Source organism: Zootoca vivipara, chromosome 3 (genome assembly GCF_965207765.1).
Source record: "Zootoca vivipara chromosome 3, rZooViv2.hap1.1, whole genome shotgun sequence".
NCBI classification, from domain to species: Eukaryota; Metazoa; Chordata; class Lepidosauria; order Squamata; family Lacertidae; genus Zootoca; species Zootoca vivipara.
Genome location: NC_142586.1, coordinates 113733279 through 113749374, shown reverse-complemented (window position 1 = coordinate 113749374; position 16096 = coordinate 113733279). Strand labels below are relative to the sequence as shown.

The following is a 16096-nucleotide window of genomic DNA, read 5'->3' as shown; positions in this document are numbered from 1 at the left end:
TGGACAGTGCTCTCAAAGCTACCAACATGAGTTTGACCAAACTGCGGGAGGCAGTGCAATACAGGAGTGCCTGGCATGCTATGGTCCATGGGGTCACGAAGAGTCGGACACGACTAAACGACTAAACAACAACAACAACATAATTAGGAGAGGAGTGTCATTTTGTTGCTCCTCTTGCTAAAAAGTTAGGAATCTGAAACCGTACTGCAAACCATCCAGAGATCTACCAGGTTGGCCTCATTCTGCCTAGTGGTATGCCCTGCCCTGGATGTTGAAATCCATGTGAGACAGGCATCTTACAGGACCCTGCAGCATAAATGCCACAGGGTCAGCCAGGAGCTCCAACACCACTTCCTGGTCTCTCAGGTAGGAATTGAACTTCGTACTAAGAACCCACTCAGAGGCAATAGCAATATAGGGTTGTATTCAACCATGTCCTAATCTTAGCAGACTCATGGAAGTTAATGGGCCTAGGTTAGTCTTACCTTTCAGCTTCAATGGGTCCACTCTGAGTAGGACTAGCATTGAATACCACACAGGGTGCACAGTGTCAAAAGCCAATGAAAGGTCTAAGAGAAAGAGCAGGCTAGCATTCCATTAATTTCTCATCCAACAGGGCCACAGCTTAGTGGCAGAGACCTTAAAACATACAATCATAGAATCATAGCATCTTAGAGTTGGAAGGGACCCAAGGGTCATCTATTTCAACCCCCTGCAATGCAGGAATCTAAGCTAAAGCACCCATGACAGATGGCCATCCAACCTTTGCTTAAAATCCTCCAGGGAAGGAGACTCCACCACCTCGCAAGGGAGACTGTTACACAGCTGAACACCTCTTAATGTCAAATAGTTTTTCCTTATGTCTAATCAGAACCTCATTTCCTGCAACTTGAAACCATTGATTCAATTCCTGCCTTTCAGAGCAGGAGTTAACAAGCTTGCTCCATCCACCATGTGACAGCCCTTCAAATATGTGAAGAGGGCTATCATAACTCCTCTCAGTCTCCTTTTTCAGGCTAAACATTTCCAGCTCCTTCAAGAGTTCCTCATAAGGCTTGGCTTCTAGACCCTTGATCATTCTAGTTGCCCTCCTCTGCACACCTTCCAGCTTATCAACATCCTTCTTAAATTGTGGCGCTCAGAACTGGACACAGTATTCCAGGTGTGCAATTGACTTGTGGAGTTCTTTTTTTGAAATAATAATCTTTATTGAATATCAAAAACATTTACAAGAATAAAATCAAACAAAATGTTACAAAGATTCCCCCATACATGTTATATTTTGACTCATAATCCTTTCTCAGTTTCCCCCCGAACGCCCATTTCCCGAACCCCCCTTTACCCCCTTTACTTCTCAGCCTACACCGTGCTACTCTATAACTTCTGTATTTAACAGCATACTGTAAATTTTATAGTTATTAATTATCTCTCTTGCATTTCTTCCTCTGTATTTCCTTTTTTCCATGTCTAAATTGTTAGAACAATTTCTGGTAGAAGATCTGGCTTTTCCACCTGACTTTTAATATAATCTATAAACAATTTCCAATTATCCCCACTTTCTTCTGGTTTTACTCCTTTAATTTCTTTGTACCTTATTGCCAAAATATGATAACTTAATAATTTATGTTGCCAATCTTCTTTATTCGGTATTTTTTTTGGATTTCCAATCTTTTGCTATCAGGAGTCTGGCTGCTGCCATGGCATACCTTATTAGACATCTATCTTTGGGCTTAATATCATCTCCTAGCATACCTAGATGAAAAGTCTCAGGGTTTTTCTTTGAAAGAATATTTCAGCATTTTCTTTAGTTCTAAAGAAACTAAAGACTCGTGGAGTTCTTGACATCACACATCAAACTGAAGGGCTGAGACCTCTGAATTACCCTAATGCGCCTCATTATTCAGTCCCCACAAAGAACCTATGTGCACCCCAATAAATAGTTCAGCAGTATCTCGAAGACCCATAGCTTCCTTATCCATGAGCTGCCCCGTAGTGTCAGAAGCTGGAGCCCATCTACTGTCTTTCAAAGCAGTGGATTTTTACTGCATTGGTGGCAGATGTTTCCTTCCTTTCTCATCAGAAAATTAGCAGACCCACCGACATTTTGTGGCTGAATGGACATTCCTGCACACTTGCAAGACTCTTCCTGCAACACAGAGCACACTCTGCCTGCGTGGCTGGCATGTTACCTGACCAGTCTTTAAAATGCAGGCCATAAAACTCCACCTTGACCCTTGCTGCAAGCTGGGCCAACTAAAGGGGTTATCATTAAATCACCCAATGCACCCGGAGGTTGATAGGTCCACCAGCAGGTGAAAGGTGAAGTGTTCTGAGCTGCAAAATACAGCCATCCTGATTTTCCAGGCCAACCAGGGCAGTTGCAGCAATGCCCTTTCCTCCTCTTCTCAGGTTGCATGGGGCATGGAAGCTGCCTTATTATTAGAATTGAAAAGCTCAATACAGTCATACTTTGGTTTTGGAACAGGTTAGTTCCCGAACAGTTTGGCTCCCGAGCACCGCAAACCCGTAAGTGTCAGGAACGTGCCTCCCCGCCCCCGAGCGCAGCGGAAGAGTCGGCCTTAGAAATTGAGCAAGAAGCCGACTCTTCAGCTGAGAACTGTCTGTCTGAGTTTCGAGAAGATAGCCAAGGCTGCCTCCTTTCCAGAGCTCCAGTCAAATTAGGACTTTCTTTTCCATGCCTGTCCATCTGTATAAATTATAATTATATATATATGTAATATATAAATAAAAACAGATTTATATTTTACTTTTTCTCATTTGCCATTTTTCCAGAAAACCGCAATTCATCATAAAGACCGTGAAAGAAAATAGAAAATGCCAAAGAAAATGATACAGGAGAAAAGATAGTTTTAAAAAAGCAAAGATAATAAGAGTAAATAAACCAACCAACCAACAAAAGACATAACTTTAAACAAACACGATCGACTTCCGCATATAATCTTTGTGTCCTTGTTTTTTCTTTTTTAACACACAGATCAACTTTCTGAGTTGTAATCGCTCTTTTCATCCAATTTAATTTTTTTTCTTTGTTCTGCAAGATTCACATTATTTCTACAAGGAAATGTTTAATATTGTAATGTTGCTCTAGATATTCCTGAAAGATTTCCCACTCTTTGCACCTCCTACAGCAATGGAGCTCGAAAGCACGTCAAAGTGCAAGTAGATAAATAGGTATCGCTCTGGCGGGAAGGTAAACGGTGTTTCCGTGAGCTGCTCTGGTTCGCCAGAAGCAGCTTTGTCATGATGGCCACAGCTGTACGCCGGGTCCCTTGGCCAATAACGCAAGATGAGCGCTGCAACCCCAGAGTCGGTCACGGCTGGACCTAATGGCCAGGGGTCCCATTACATTTACCTTTACAGCAATGGAGTGGGGGATCCTCAGGTCTCCTGCCCCAAATTTTGAAATTCTGGCAGCAGTACACCCTCCAGCATTCCTCATATGAAATTGGGGACCTTTTTCAGTCCCCCCCAACTCTTCTTGATCTCTGCCTGCCATTCTGCCCATGCAGAACATTTCCTATCAGAAGAACAATGGGACGCAGCACACATGCCTTCTACCATCCGGGGGGGGGGGAGGACTTTAATTCTGATTTTATTCTATCTTATTCTTTGGTAGATTTACAAACAGAAAAGCACACACCAATAAATAAATTTTGGAAGGGGGCGCGATTAGATGCAGATGCACAAAGTGTCCCCCTCCCTGCAGAAAATAAAAATGAATCAGGTCTCCTTTTGTTCCACTCTGCTCCCCATTTCTTCCTACCCAGGCAAGATTTTTTTTATTTTTTCTACAGTTCAACTCTTTATTAAATTTTTGTTTTTACAAAACATAGCAAAATATCCCAAAATGACAATACAAAATAAACAAAACACATAGAATAGTATAATATCAGGATATTCCCAAGTAAAATACAATCCTTGGTAAATCAGAATCAAAAATCCTTTCATTCAATCATATCAGCCCAATCCTTTATCCCCTCCTCTCCTGATATTTACCCTCCCCCTCCTGACTTCCCTCACCGATATACGATCTCATTTAATCTTACCTATAAATTTTCTGTTGTGTTATATGAATTATATTTGAAATACTTTCCCTTCCTGTACAATATTTTCCTCCTTGTGAGCTTAACCCTTATGTGTTCATGCTTGATTAGCTTACATTTCCATTTTTTCCATGTACACTTCCATGGGCGTAGGCAGGGGGGGCAGGAGGGGGCAGTTGCCCCCCCGAAGCAGGGCCGCTGGCCAGCCTGCCCCTCTGCCCGCTGCCGCCCGGTGCCGTCTCTCTTCTCCTTGGCTGGCTGTGGGGCGGGTGGAAAGAAAGCCCCAGAGCCGCGCAAAGCATTTGGCTGGATTTCCCTCTGCCCGCCCCACAGCCAGCCAGGGAGAAGGGAGACGTCCCTTCTCCCTGGCTGGCTGTGGGGCGGGTGGAGGGAAAGCCAGCTTTCCCTCCACCCGCCCCTGCGATTGCAGAGGGGGAGGAGGGGATCGGAACAGGAATATCTTCTGTTACCAGCCCCAATAGGTATGCTTCTGGTTTTTTATGTATTGTTCTTTTAAACATTTTTTAAAATTCCTCATGAATTTTTGTCCAGAATTGTTTGATTTTTTTACACCCCCACCACATATGATATAATGTGCTAACCTCCTCTTTACATTTCCAACATAAATGTGAATATTTTTTTATTAATCTTTGCCAATTTTACAGGTGTGAGATACCAGCGGTAACACATCTTCATGATGTTCTTCCTCAGAGCATAACAGGCAGTGAAATTAATATCGTAACACCATGGCTGTTCCCACCTTTCTAAATAGATTTGTTTACCTAGATCTTGCAACCACTTGGTTGTTATTTCTTTGATTACTTCTTCTTTCAATTCCCATTCTAATAGTAATTCATAAATTCTTGATATAGTATTTTTATTGGGTCGTTCTAATTCACTTTGCCACTTCGAGCTACCGAGTTCAAAGCCAATCTTATCTTCTTTGAAAAGATTCGTTATTTGGTAATACTGTAGCCAACTGCTACACAAATCCTTAATTTCCTCATACGATTTTAATTCTAACTCGCCTTGCTCTTTTGTTATTATTTGCTGGTATGTTGGTCTATCTTTCTCCATGTTCACTTTTTTAATCCTATCACCTCAAAGGGTGAAACCCACCAGGGTGTTTTTGGTTCCAGAAGCCACTTATAATTTGCCCAAACTTTATACAATGCTCCTCTAATTATATGATCTAGGAAATCCCTATTTACCACTACTTTATTATATGCCAATTAAGAATGCCAATTAAATTGATTATTCCACCCCTCCAAATCCAAAATTTGTGTATTATTTAGCAAGAATTTTGAATCTACCGAGGCAAAAATTTTGCTGGATATCACACACGGTCTTTCATTCTCTTTTTCAAACAGCCGGAGGATGAAAGGCAATTTTGAAAGATTACAGGAGAGATAATGATAGGACAAGTTAGTACAGACAGTTTGAGGTGTACCAGGCAACTCCTACGAGGAATATTCTGCACAATTAACTAGGTTCATTTAATATAGGGGAATTAACAAGGTTCATTTAATTTAGGGGAATTAACTAGGTTCATTTAATTTAGGGGAAAGGGTGGGCAGAAGATTGATGCTGGGGATGATCTAAAGGATAGTGATTGCCTACGCCTTGCAGGTGCCCCTCTACAAAGCAGAGACCTTTATTTCGATGGTCCCACACTTGTATAAATAACTGGAACTTCTCAGCTTGATTCATCACCGATTTGCCTTAGATCAGCGTCCCTTCTGCAGCAGCCTCAAGTTATCAGAGGGAGCTTCAGACATGAGATTTCTCTCCCTTTTTCTTCTTCCTTTGCTGTTCCTGGCCCTGGCAAGCCAGGCTGAAAAAGGTAAAAAAAGAAAAAAGAAAAGAGCCTCAGATTTTTAAAAGTCTTTCATACACAGTAGACTTGTAAAAGGGTAAGCGTATTGGGAAATGATCCATAATGAATTTAAAATATTTTTAAAGTACTTTCCCCGAAAAACCACAGTCCTTTCAATTTCGGATAATTCAGACTGAAATTCTCAGGTGTCAACAAAGGTTATTTATGTATCCCACTACTACGGCCCGTGTCTTGTTAGCCCCTAAATGCAAAATGAGTGAGTTCCCAACCAAAGAAGAACATTTGTTTAAAGAAGATAGGAAAATGTTTATTGGGTATATGGGGGGGGGAATTGTGTACATTTGAAAACGCTGGCAGCATTCAGATAAATTCAGCAGTGTAAATAAGTTATGATGGATGTAATAACTGAATACTGAATGGTATAGTTTATGTAAAATATGCAGAGAAAATATGGAAAGAGAAGAAGGGAAGTAATTCATATCTTAAGAACGTAAAAATGAGTACAGTGGTGCCTCGCTTAACAAATGCCCTGCTTAACGAAATTTTTGCTTAACGAAAGGTTTTGTCTAGCGGAGGTTGCCTCGCTAGACGAATTCATTTTCGTCTAGTGAATCGCGGTTTCCCATAGGAATGCATTGAAATTCAATTAATGCGTTCCTATGGGCAAAAGAAGGGGACGACAGAGGACAAGATGGTTGGACAGTGTTCTCGAAGCTACGAACATGAGTTTGACCAAACTGCGGGAGGCAGTGCAAGACAGGAGTGCCTGGCGTGCTATGGTCCATGGGGTCACGAAGAGTCGGACACGACTAAACGACTAAACAACAACAACATGGGCAAAAAAATAAATAAAAAAAATTTCAATGCATTCCTATGGGATTCGCTAGACGAATTTTTTCGTTATTAGAAAAGACCCGTGGAACGAATTAAATTCGTCTAGCGAGGCACCACTGTATTTTAAATTGTGAAACAGAAAAATTATATACAAAAAAAGAAGAAAAGTTGCTCAGATTGATTAAGTGCAAAAGGGATGTTGAGCAAGTGAGTGATCGATAACTCTCTTCAATATATATATATATATATATATATATATATATATATATATATATATATCACACACACACACACACACACACACACACACACACAGAGGGACTCCCTATTCAATACTTATAATAAGTATATGAATCATAGAATGGTAGAATTAGAAGAGTCAGCTAGTCCAACCCCCTGGCCATACCCTGCTCATTCGATGGGGTTGCCTCAGCCACTCTGGGTGGCTTCCTACATATATAAAAACGCCAATAAAACATTTTTTAAAACTTCCCTATACAGAGCTGCCTTCAGATGTCTTCTGAAGATTGTATAGTTACTTATCTTGTTTGCTTGGGTGTCACATAGCTCCATACCGTCCAACATTTATCTGATGAAAATAGGGATGTCTCAAGGAAAAGTGGGAAATTCTGGGATCAAATCAGAAACCAGGACAACTTCTGTTTGTTAACCTTCAATGAGCATATCTTGGTTAGATCCATATGTGGCATTTGACCACCCCTGACCTCTTGATCAAAGGCTATAAAACTGTAAAACTCCATTTTGTCTGATGCACCTCTCATCTTGTCTGTAAATGCAATTTTTAGAATATGCTGCTCAAGCAAGCATGCAAAGTTCTCGTTGCACACAAGCTAAAACACCTGTTGTGCTAACGGTTGGAAATTCCCGTAGCCGACCTGAAACTAGACGTGCTAAACCACAGAATGTCTAAAACTAGCTATGAATGCAAAGTGGGCGGGCATCTACATTGGGGAAATACCCAATTACTTAGATGCAATAATAGTTATTCAGCACCACCTAGTGGAGTAGGCAAAGGGCTTTGTAGCTTGAAATTAATAAGTCAGACACTTTTCTGATTGGGTAAAGAAATACTGCAAAGGGGGGGGATGGGCTGAGTTTTGCTGTTTGGAAATAGTATATAACACTCTGTACATGCACATGGTTTTTGGTGCAAGTAGAGAAGCCTTATTCTCACTGTACCATATTGCTTTTGTCTAACAGAAACAATAAAATAGTTCTTAGAACTTTGAAACTGTGCTGCCTGAAGTTTTTCATCTGGTCTAAAGTCCAAAAACACAGTATAACACATATACTGTATATGCAATGTTTAGGGGAATGTAAATTGAGTGGTTAATTTGTACAATAACCAGCCATTGTCCACAGTCACCACGTCTCGTGGACAATGTACATGAACTCTTTCTACAAAGAGGGAATTGTGCAAAATCCCTGGTCAATATATTCAACCCCCCTGCAGGTCTAGTAATGACTGTATTTTGTACATTCTTTGCCCGTCATGCATAATCCTCAAAAGGCCTTATGTTGCCAGTCTTGCCCATCTGACAATCCTGCCACTGTGCCCAAACCCCACTGAGCTCCACATGCCTTACTCCACACACAACTTGAAAAGTTGCAGCAATGCTTGGAATTGGGAAGCTAGGTGTGCAAGTTCACCCACACCAGGATCAATTGCTGCTAAATAATATTTCATTAGTGGGTGGGTGGGGGCAAAAATGGCAGTGAGTGGGATCAGAGGGCTGAGCGATGTATAATACATCGTCCGAAATCAGTTTGAAGTCCAGATTGCGATAACGGTTTCGTAATTTCTGACCAGCCAATATATTGCAAATCCCCACTCACCAGGGGTGCAGGCAGTTTTTGAAGTCCTTGCCACTGATGGTGCTGAGGGCGCAGGATGAGAAATGCCCCCACTTTACTCCAGAGTAAATAGCTTCCTGCCTGCCTGATTTGCAAGGCATGAGCCCGAGCTGCCTATCAGTTGGCCTTGCAGAGCGGCCAAAGACAAATGCACTTCATGTTAGGCAGTGAAACTGGAGATTTAGCAGAAGGGAAACAATGAGCCAGGTTGTACAGAAAGGCAGGTGCCCTGAATTCTTTTTTAAAAAATAATAATTATTTTTTATTGAAAGAAACAAAGACCAAAACCAAACAATTTATCCATTTTACATCCATTTTACCCCCTTTCCCTCCCCCCCTGGACTTCCCTCAGTTCCCTTTCCTGGTTTCTCTGTTAATATTATCCTTAACACTATACATACCACTCCAATATATGTTCCTATTTTACTAATATAAAGAAAAATTGTTTAATGTTTATTCAGACCCTGCCAGTGACTCCCAAGTCTCTTTGTTGGTTTTTCAAATAGTTTGTAAATAGCTCCCATTCTGCCTTGAAATCCCGTTTGTCCTTTTCTCATAGCTTATATGTTAACTTTGCCAGCTCTGCGTAACCCATCAATTTTTCCTGCCATTCTTCTTTCGTTGGTAGTTCTTCTTGCTTCCATCCTTTTGCTAATAAAACTCTTATACTACAACGGCGGGAAGAGTTTTATTAGCACAGAAATGGAAGGAAGAACTACCAACGAAAGAACAATGGGAAGAAAAATTGATGGGTTACGCAGAACTGGCAAAGTTAACATATAAGCTACGAGAAAAGGACAATCGGGAAATGCTTTTCTGAAGGGGGAGAGGACCCCCTGATTCATAGGCACCAGGGGGCCTTGGGGGCCTGGGCACTCACATTTTTTTCCTGTGGGTGTCTGGCCCCCACCCCTACTGCTGCCACCTGGGGCTCTGGCTCTCGTCTTAGCATAGCAAAAGCAGGAGCCAAGCCACATGGAACTTGTTGCTTGATCGCAAAAAGAAACATCTCACTTTGCTGCTTGGGAATCTCCCTCCCTCCCTGGCTAAGCTGCCGGAATCTTTCCCCGCTGCTTCTGAGCTGAATAGACCTAGGGTCAATCATATGAGCATGGTGTTTTTCCATTTAACCTTCCAGGAGGAGACCTCACTAACCATTTGGTTCTCTATTTCTTTCAGGCAGCAAGGATTGTAAGAGGATGAGAGGCTTTTGCGTCCATAAGAGTGCACACTGCCCCAGCAACACAATACTTCCATTTAAATGTGGCGATAAGCAAAAGTGCTGCAAAAAGTTAGACGCAGATGTGTGACCGTGGATAAGAGAAACTGACATGGGGGAAATAAAGAGTGCTCGGTATATGCTAAGGCAGAAATTGTTTAAAGCGGTGCATTCCACTCATTAAATGCATGTCATAAATAAGCAGCTGAAGTATTCGTTGCAAGATACGATTTGGTCCCAAGGATACTGTGGAATGTTCCTGGTGCTCCCTGCTCAGGTCTGAAGTTTCTCAAGCTCCTGGTGACTTTTGCTCTGCTTAGAAAATTCGCAGCTGCATTTCTGACCAGCTGACATTTCAGTCTTCAAACAGCCTTCAAAGGCAGCCCATGTTTAACACATAGCAGTAGTCTGACCAGGAGATACCTAGAGTGTGCGTCATTATAGCCAGGCTAGCTCCTCAAAAAAGGACCAGAGCTGGTACATCACCCTTAGCTTCTGCCTCCACTGACTGAGCTGGATCCAAAACAATCCCCAGGTTGTGCACCTGATCCTTTATAGAGGGATCAAATCTATCCAGAAAAGGCTATATACACTACCTATTTACAGCAGGGGTGGGGAGACTTCAAGGTTTGGGGAACTTGGTGGTTTTTGGTTTTTACAATAGCCTGGCGGAAAAGACATACACTCAGAATTAAAGCATTCTGAGTCCCCAAACTGAATGGATCCCATAGTAGGAACACACATAAAAATCTCCTGTTTACCTTTGTTTTTCCTTATATCTAATCAGAACCTCATTTCTTGCAACTTGAAACCATTGATTCAATTCCTGCCTTTCAGAGCAGGAGGAAACAAGCTTGCTCCATCCACAATGTGACAGCCCTTTGAATATGTGAAGATGGCTACCATAACTCCTCTCAGTCTCCTTTTTCCAGGCTAAAAATTCCAGCTCGTTCAAGAGTTCCTCATAAGGCTTGGCTTCTAGACCCTTGATCATTCTAGTTGCCATCCTCTGCACACGTTCCAGCTTATCAACATCCTTCTTAAATTGTGGCGCCCAGAACTAGACACAGTATTCAGGTGTGCAATTGACTCGTGGAGTTCTTGATATCACGCATCAAACTGAAGGGCTGAGACCTCTGAATTACCCTAATGCGCCTCATTATTCAGTCCCCACATAGAGCTTATGTGCACCCCAATAAATAGTTCAGCAGTATCTCGAAGACCCATAGCTTCCCTATCCATAAGCTGCCCCGTAGTGTCAGAAGCTGGAGCCCATCTACTGTCTTTCAAAGTAGTGGATTTTTACTGCATTGGTGGCAGATGTTTCCTTCCTTTCTCAACAGAAAATTAGCAGACCCACCGACATCTTGTGGCTGAATGGACATTCCTGCACACTTGCAAGACTCTTCCTGCAACACAGAGCACACTCTGCCTGCATGGCTGGCATGTTACCTGACCAGTCTTTAAAATGCAGGCCATAAAACTCCACCTTGACCCTTGCTGCAAGCTGGGCCAACTAAAGGGGTTATCATTAAATCACCCAATGCACCCGGAGGTTGATAGGTCCATGTGTTCACACCATCAGGTGAAAGGTGAAGTGTTCTGAGCTGCAAAATACAGCCATCCTGATTGCAGCAATGCCCTTTCCTCCTCTTCTCAGGTTGCATGGGGCATGGAAGCTGCCTTATTATTAGAATAGAAAAGCTCAATACAGTCATACTTTGGTTTTGGGACAGGTTAGTTCCCGAACAGTTTGGCTCCCGAGCACCGCAAACCCGTAAGTGTCAGGAACGTGCCTCCCCGCCCCCGAGCGCAGCGGATGTGTCGGCCTCAGAAATTGAGCAAGGAGCTGACTCTTCAGCTGAGAACTGAAGGGTGCGGGGAGTTTAGAGTTTAGAGAAGACAGCCCAGGCTGTCTCCTTCCTAGGCAAGACATTGTTAGCTCCCGAGGAGAGGAAGAGTTGGAAGTCAGCCAAACTGTATCGGAGGCTGAGTCTTTTGGGGAGAGCTAGGCCAGCCTTGCAGTCCTCAAATGACGAGATTGAAGATGTTCAAAGAGCAATGGAAAGGAAGGAGACGAAAGGCGGGATTTCGCGTTCTTCCTGTTGGGGGAGGGACAATCAGTCAGACTGAGCAACTAAGGTTAATGAGAGCACCAGGGCCAGCTCGCCCATTGATTCTAGTGGCGCGGGGTGCCAGGCCACCTGGGCGCTGAGGGGCGCAGAGGGGCTCCCCAGCAAGTGGGGGAGCTGCGTGGCGGCCTCCCTTTTCCGCCCTGCAGCGCCCACCTTCCAGCACTTGTCGCTTGCTGCAGCTGCTGCCTAGTCTGGCGCCGTTCCGGCTCCGGCTTTGCCTTGGGCCAGCTGGAAGCGCGCGTAAAAGGCGGCCAGCTGCGCTGCTGCCGGTGCCGCAGTAGAGTCCCACGAGTGAGACGCCCCACGCCGGCAGTGAGGCCACGGGCACCGCCGAGCTGTCGGGCGCCGCTAGAGCCTCGCCCAGCAGCTCGCCCAGCGGCGCAAGGCCACAAAGACATCCCCGCCGAGCCCCACGTGGCTCCCGCCGCCGCCTTTGGCGGTGGTACTCAACCCGTGCGCTCTGTACAAGGTCAACTGTTCACCTCTGGGAAATGGCGTGTGTGTGTGTGTGCCGAAGGGATCTTCGCACCAGGGCGCCGAGTATGCTTAAGACGGCCCTGGAGAGCACACAGAACGCCATGCTCTGGATGTGTTTTTTTCTTTTAAATAAACCTAAGTAACATTGACGAAGAGTCTTTGCTGCTTATCAGGCTGCTTGCCTGCCAGAGATCCTCATAGGAAGTGACAGTTCCGGTTTGTGAACTAGTTTTGGAAGCCAAATGTCCAACGGGGCTTCTGCGGCTTCCGATTGGCTGCAGGAGCTTCCTTTGGTTTTCAAACGTTTTGGAAGTCAAACGGACTTCTGGAACGGATTCTGTTTGACTTCCATGGTATGACTGTATTGCCCACAATGACCAGCAGAGGCTCTCAAGGGTTTCAAGTAGGGGTCTTTCCCACCCTTACCTGGACACGTTAGGGATTGGACTGAGGACCTTTTGCATGCAATGGATGTGTTCCACAATTGAGCTATATTCTTCCATACATGTCAGGAAAGAGATCTGGCATAGCAACCATGTGCACCCCAAGGAAATTTGGCAAAGGGGTGGAAGCATGTGGTGCATGCTCTGAGGTTCTGTGGGTGCCATCACACTGAATGGCAAATCATTATAAAATACTCCTAATGGAGGGGAGCCCAAAACATCCCAGCAAGAAACCGGCATGCTCAATGGCCATGGAGGCTGGCTAACTCAAACACAGAAATCGGGGGTGGCTGGTTGGGAATGGGGGGTGGAATCAGAGAGATGGCCACGACTGGCTGGCTGGCTGGCTCTTACAGTGAACAAGAGCACTTCATAGGGCAACATGGGCAGCCTGCAGTATAATATGCAGTATAATATATTGATGGTGTTTCCTGCTTGGCAGGGGGTTGGACTTGATGGCCCTTGTGGTCTCTTCCAACTCTATGATTCTATGAATATATTTATTTTCCATTCTCTTTGCTTTACATTCCGTACTGTGAATGTCATCACAGCTCTCTAACCTGCTTCAGTGCTTATAGAAAAATAAGATATGAGCCTGCTGGATCAGGCCAGTGGCCCATCTAGTCTAGCATCCTGTTCTCAACAGCAGCCAACCAGATGCCTGGGGGGGAAACCGCAAACAGGATTTGAGCACATGAGCTTCTTTGCTTCTTTGGTTTTCAGCAACTGGTGATTCATGAGCTGTGAATTAATGATTTTTTAGGAGTTACGTAGGAGTTTGTACTGAGCCCCACTTGATGGAAACCACAGGAAGGGAGAGCGGAGTCTAGTGAAGTTCCAATAATGTTCTGACACCTTAACCTTCCCTCAAGGTGATCTAAGAGCTAAGATAACAAGCCCCCTCCCTCACTTATTTAAGTAATTTGTCTACCTCAGGCTGGACAAGTTGCAATCTTTCCATCAAAACAGGACAAGGAGCACACCGGTAAATTCTTGCTCTCTCTCAGTGTGGACTCCATGTTGAAATGGATTGGGGCAACTTTGTTGTGAATTGTGCAAACTCGGCATGGTGAACAGCCTTGAGTGTGTCATTTCAACATTCCTTTGTCTCTAAATTCCTATATAGAGAGGGGATCTTCAATATGTATCCAGATCCACCATCACTTTCTCTTGAAGCTGCTTCTTGCCAGATGTCTTGAGATCTTAGAGAAAACTTTGGCCATGAAGTTCTTCCACATTTTCTTTTCTCTGGTTATTCTGCTCTTCCAAGTTTTCACAGGTAAGAGGGCAGCTCAGACTGGGGAGTTAAGGGGTGGAAACTAATTGTTTAAGGGGTGGAAATTAATTGTTTATGTCAGTGCTGCAATGCATAAACATTCTGTGGTTCTAAGCACATATAGTTTGAAGCTGGGGCCATCCTCTAGGAAGGATCTAGACAAAGACTGGAATGTTTTTAGAGGAAGGTAGCAAAGAAGGTCAGTGGTGTGGACAACAAGGCCTATGAAGAAAGGCTGAAGGAACCAAGCCTGGAGAAGAGATGACTAGGTGGACGGACATGATACTGCCTTACAAGCTGGAACGTGTCCAGAAGAGGGCAACCAAAATGGTCAAGGGCCTGGAAACGATGCCTTATGAGGAACGGCTTAGGGAGCTGGGTATGTTTAGCCTGGAGAAGAGAAGGTTAAGGGGTGATATGATAGCCATGTTCAAATATATAAAAGGATGTCACATAGAGGAGGGAGAAAGGTTGTTTTCTGCTGCTCCAGAGAAGCGGACACGGAGCAATGGATTCAAACTACAAGAAAGAAGATTCCACCTAAACATTAGGAAGAACTTCCGGACAGTAAGAGCTGTTAGGCAGTGGAATTTGCTACCAAGGAGTGTGGTGGAGTCTCCTTCTTTGGAGGTCTTTAAGCAGAGGTTTGACAGGCATATGTCAAGAATGCTTTGATGGTGTTTCCTGCTCGGCAGGGGGTTGGACTGGATGGCCCTTGTGGTCTCTTCCAACTCTACGATTCTATGATTCTATGATTCTATGAAAGGCCTAATGGCTACCCCATAGAAGAAGGAAAAAGCTTGTTTTCTGCTGCCTCAGAGGGAAGGACTAGACCTAGAGAGATTCAGTTGAACCAGGCATCCCCAAACTGCGGCCCTCCAGATGTTTTGGCCTACAACTCCCATGATCCCTTGCTAACAGGACCAGTGGTCGGGGAAGATGGGAACTGGAGTCCAAAACATCTGGAGGGCCGAAGTCTGGGGATGCCTGAGTTGAACACTAGGCGAAACATCTAAATCAGAGATACGGCTTTCCTTTTTTGTATAGCTCCAGTGTTGCCTTCTGGGTTCAGGCAGTGGGACCCCCATTCCCATGGGAGAAGTGACTTCCAGCTTCCAGCCAGATTGCCAGAACCCAGAAGTCATTGCTGCTGCCACTTCTTTGGTGGTCGATGGGGTTAGGAAGCTCCTGTGGTTGTGCCTCCAACCTGCCCATTGCCGGAGAAGTGGTGCCAGAAGTGGGATCTCATACAGCGCTCCACGAAATATCAAAAGGGCTCTGTGAGATCTCTCTGGAGCCCCTCCTCCTGCCATTGCTTTGGGGGCACCAGCCCAGTCTGATTCTGCAGCCTGAGGCAGGTGCCTCAGTGTACCTCATGGGCAGGCCAGCCTGGATTCTAATCATGCCTGACAGTTGGCCCTGGTGACTGGGGGTTATGGGAGTTTGAGCATAACATCCGAAGGTCCACTGGTTCTGCAGACAGAATCAGCAAAAGTGTACTGAAGTGGGGGGGGGGCAAAACTGTTTAGGACCATGGGGATTCCCATTGCCTAGTGTCCAAACTACTCACAACTCTGAAGTCACACTATGGATAAAAACACTGAAATTATCTGTTTATTTTCCGCAGGGGTGCACCTTATACCCTGTGATGAGATGGGGGGTTACTGCGTGATAAACCCTGCTCTGTGCCCCGAGGGGCAAATACGTGGCTATTGTGGTGCAAATCGCAAATGCTGCAAGGCTTGATGTTGCTGCTGAAGAACTCGATTCTGCAAGGACAAACGTTCACCCCTGATTTCCTGATGAAAACTAAGACAGATCTTCACTTGGAGAAGCGAGTCAAGGCCGGACTTGTGCTAGATGTCTCAGCGATCTCAGTGAGCCGAACTCATCAGCTCATCAAATAAACATTCAAAATGTGGGTTTGACAATGTGT

At 44.5% G+C, this 16096-nt stretch overlaps 1 protein-coding gene and 1 long non-coding RNA gene across 3 annotated transcripts in view; one reads left to right on the top strand and one right to left on the bottom strand.

Annotated features, from left to right (window-relative positions):
• LOC148686454 (uncharacterized) overlaps positions 1-16096 on the bottom strand; it is a 50033-nt gene that overhangs the window by 31413 nt on the left and 2524 nt on the right. The window lies entirely within an intron of this gene.
• Positions 13881-16081, top strand: LOC148686455 (uncharacterized). Its single transcript, XR_015949236.1, has 2 exons — positions 13881-14163; positions 15788-16081. It is a non-coding gene; the product is annotated as an uncharacterized LOC148686455 (long non-coding RNA).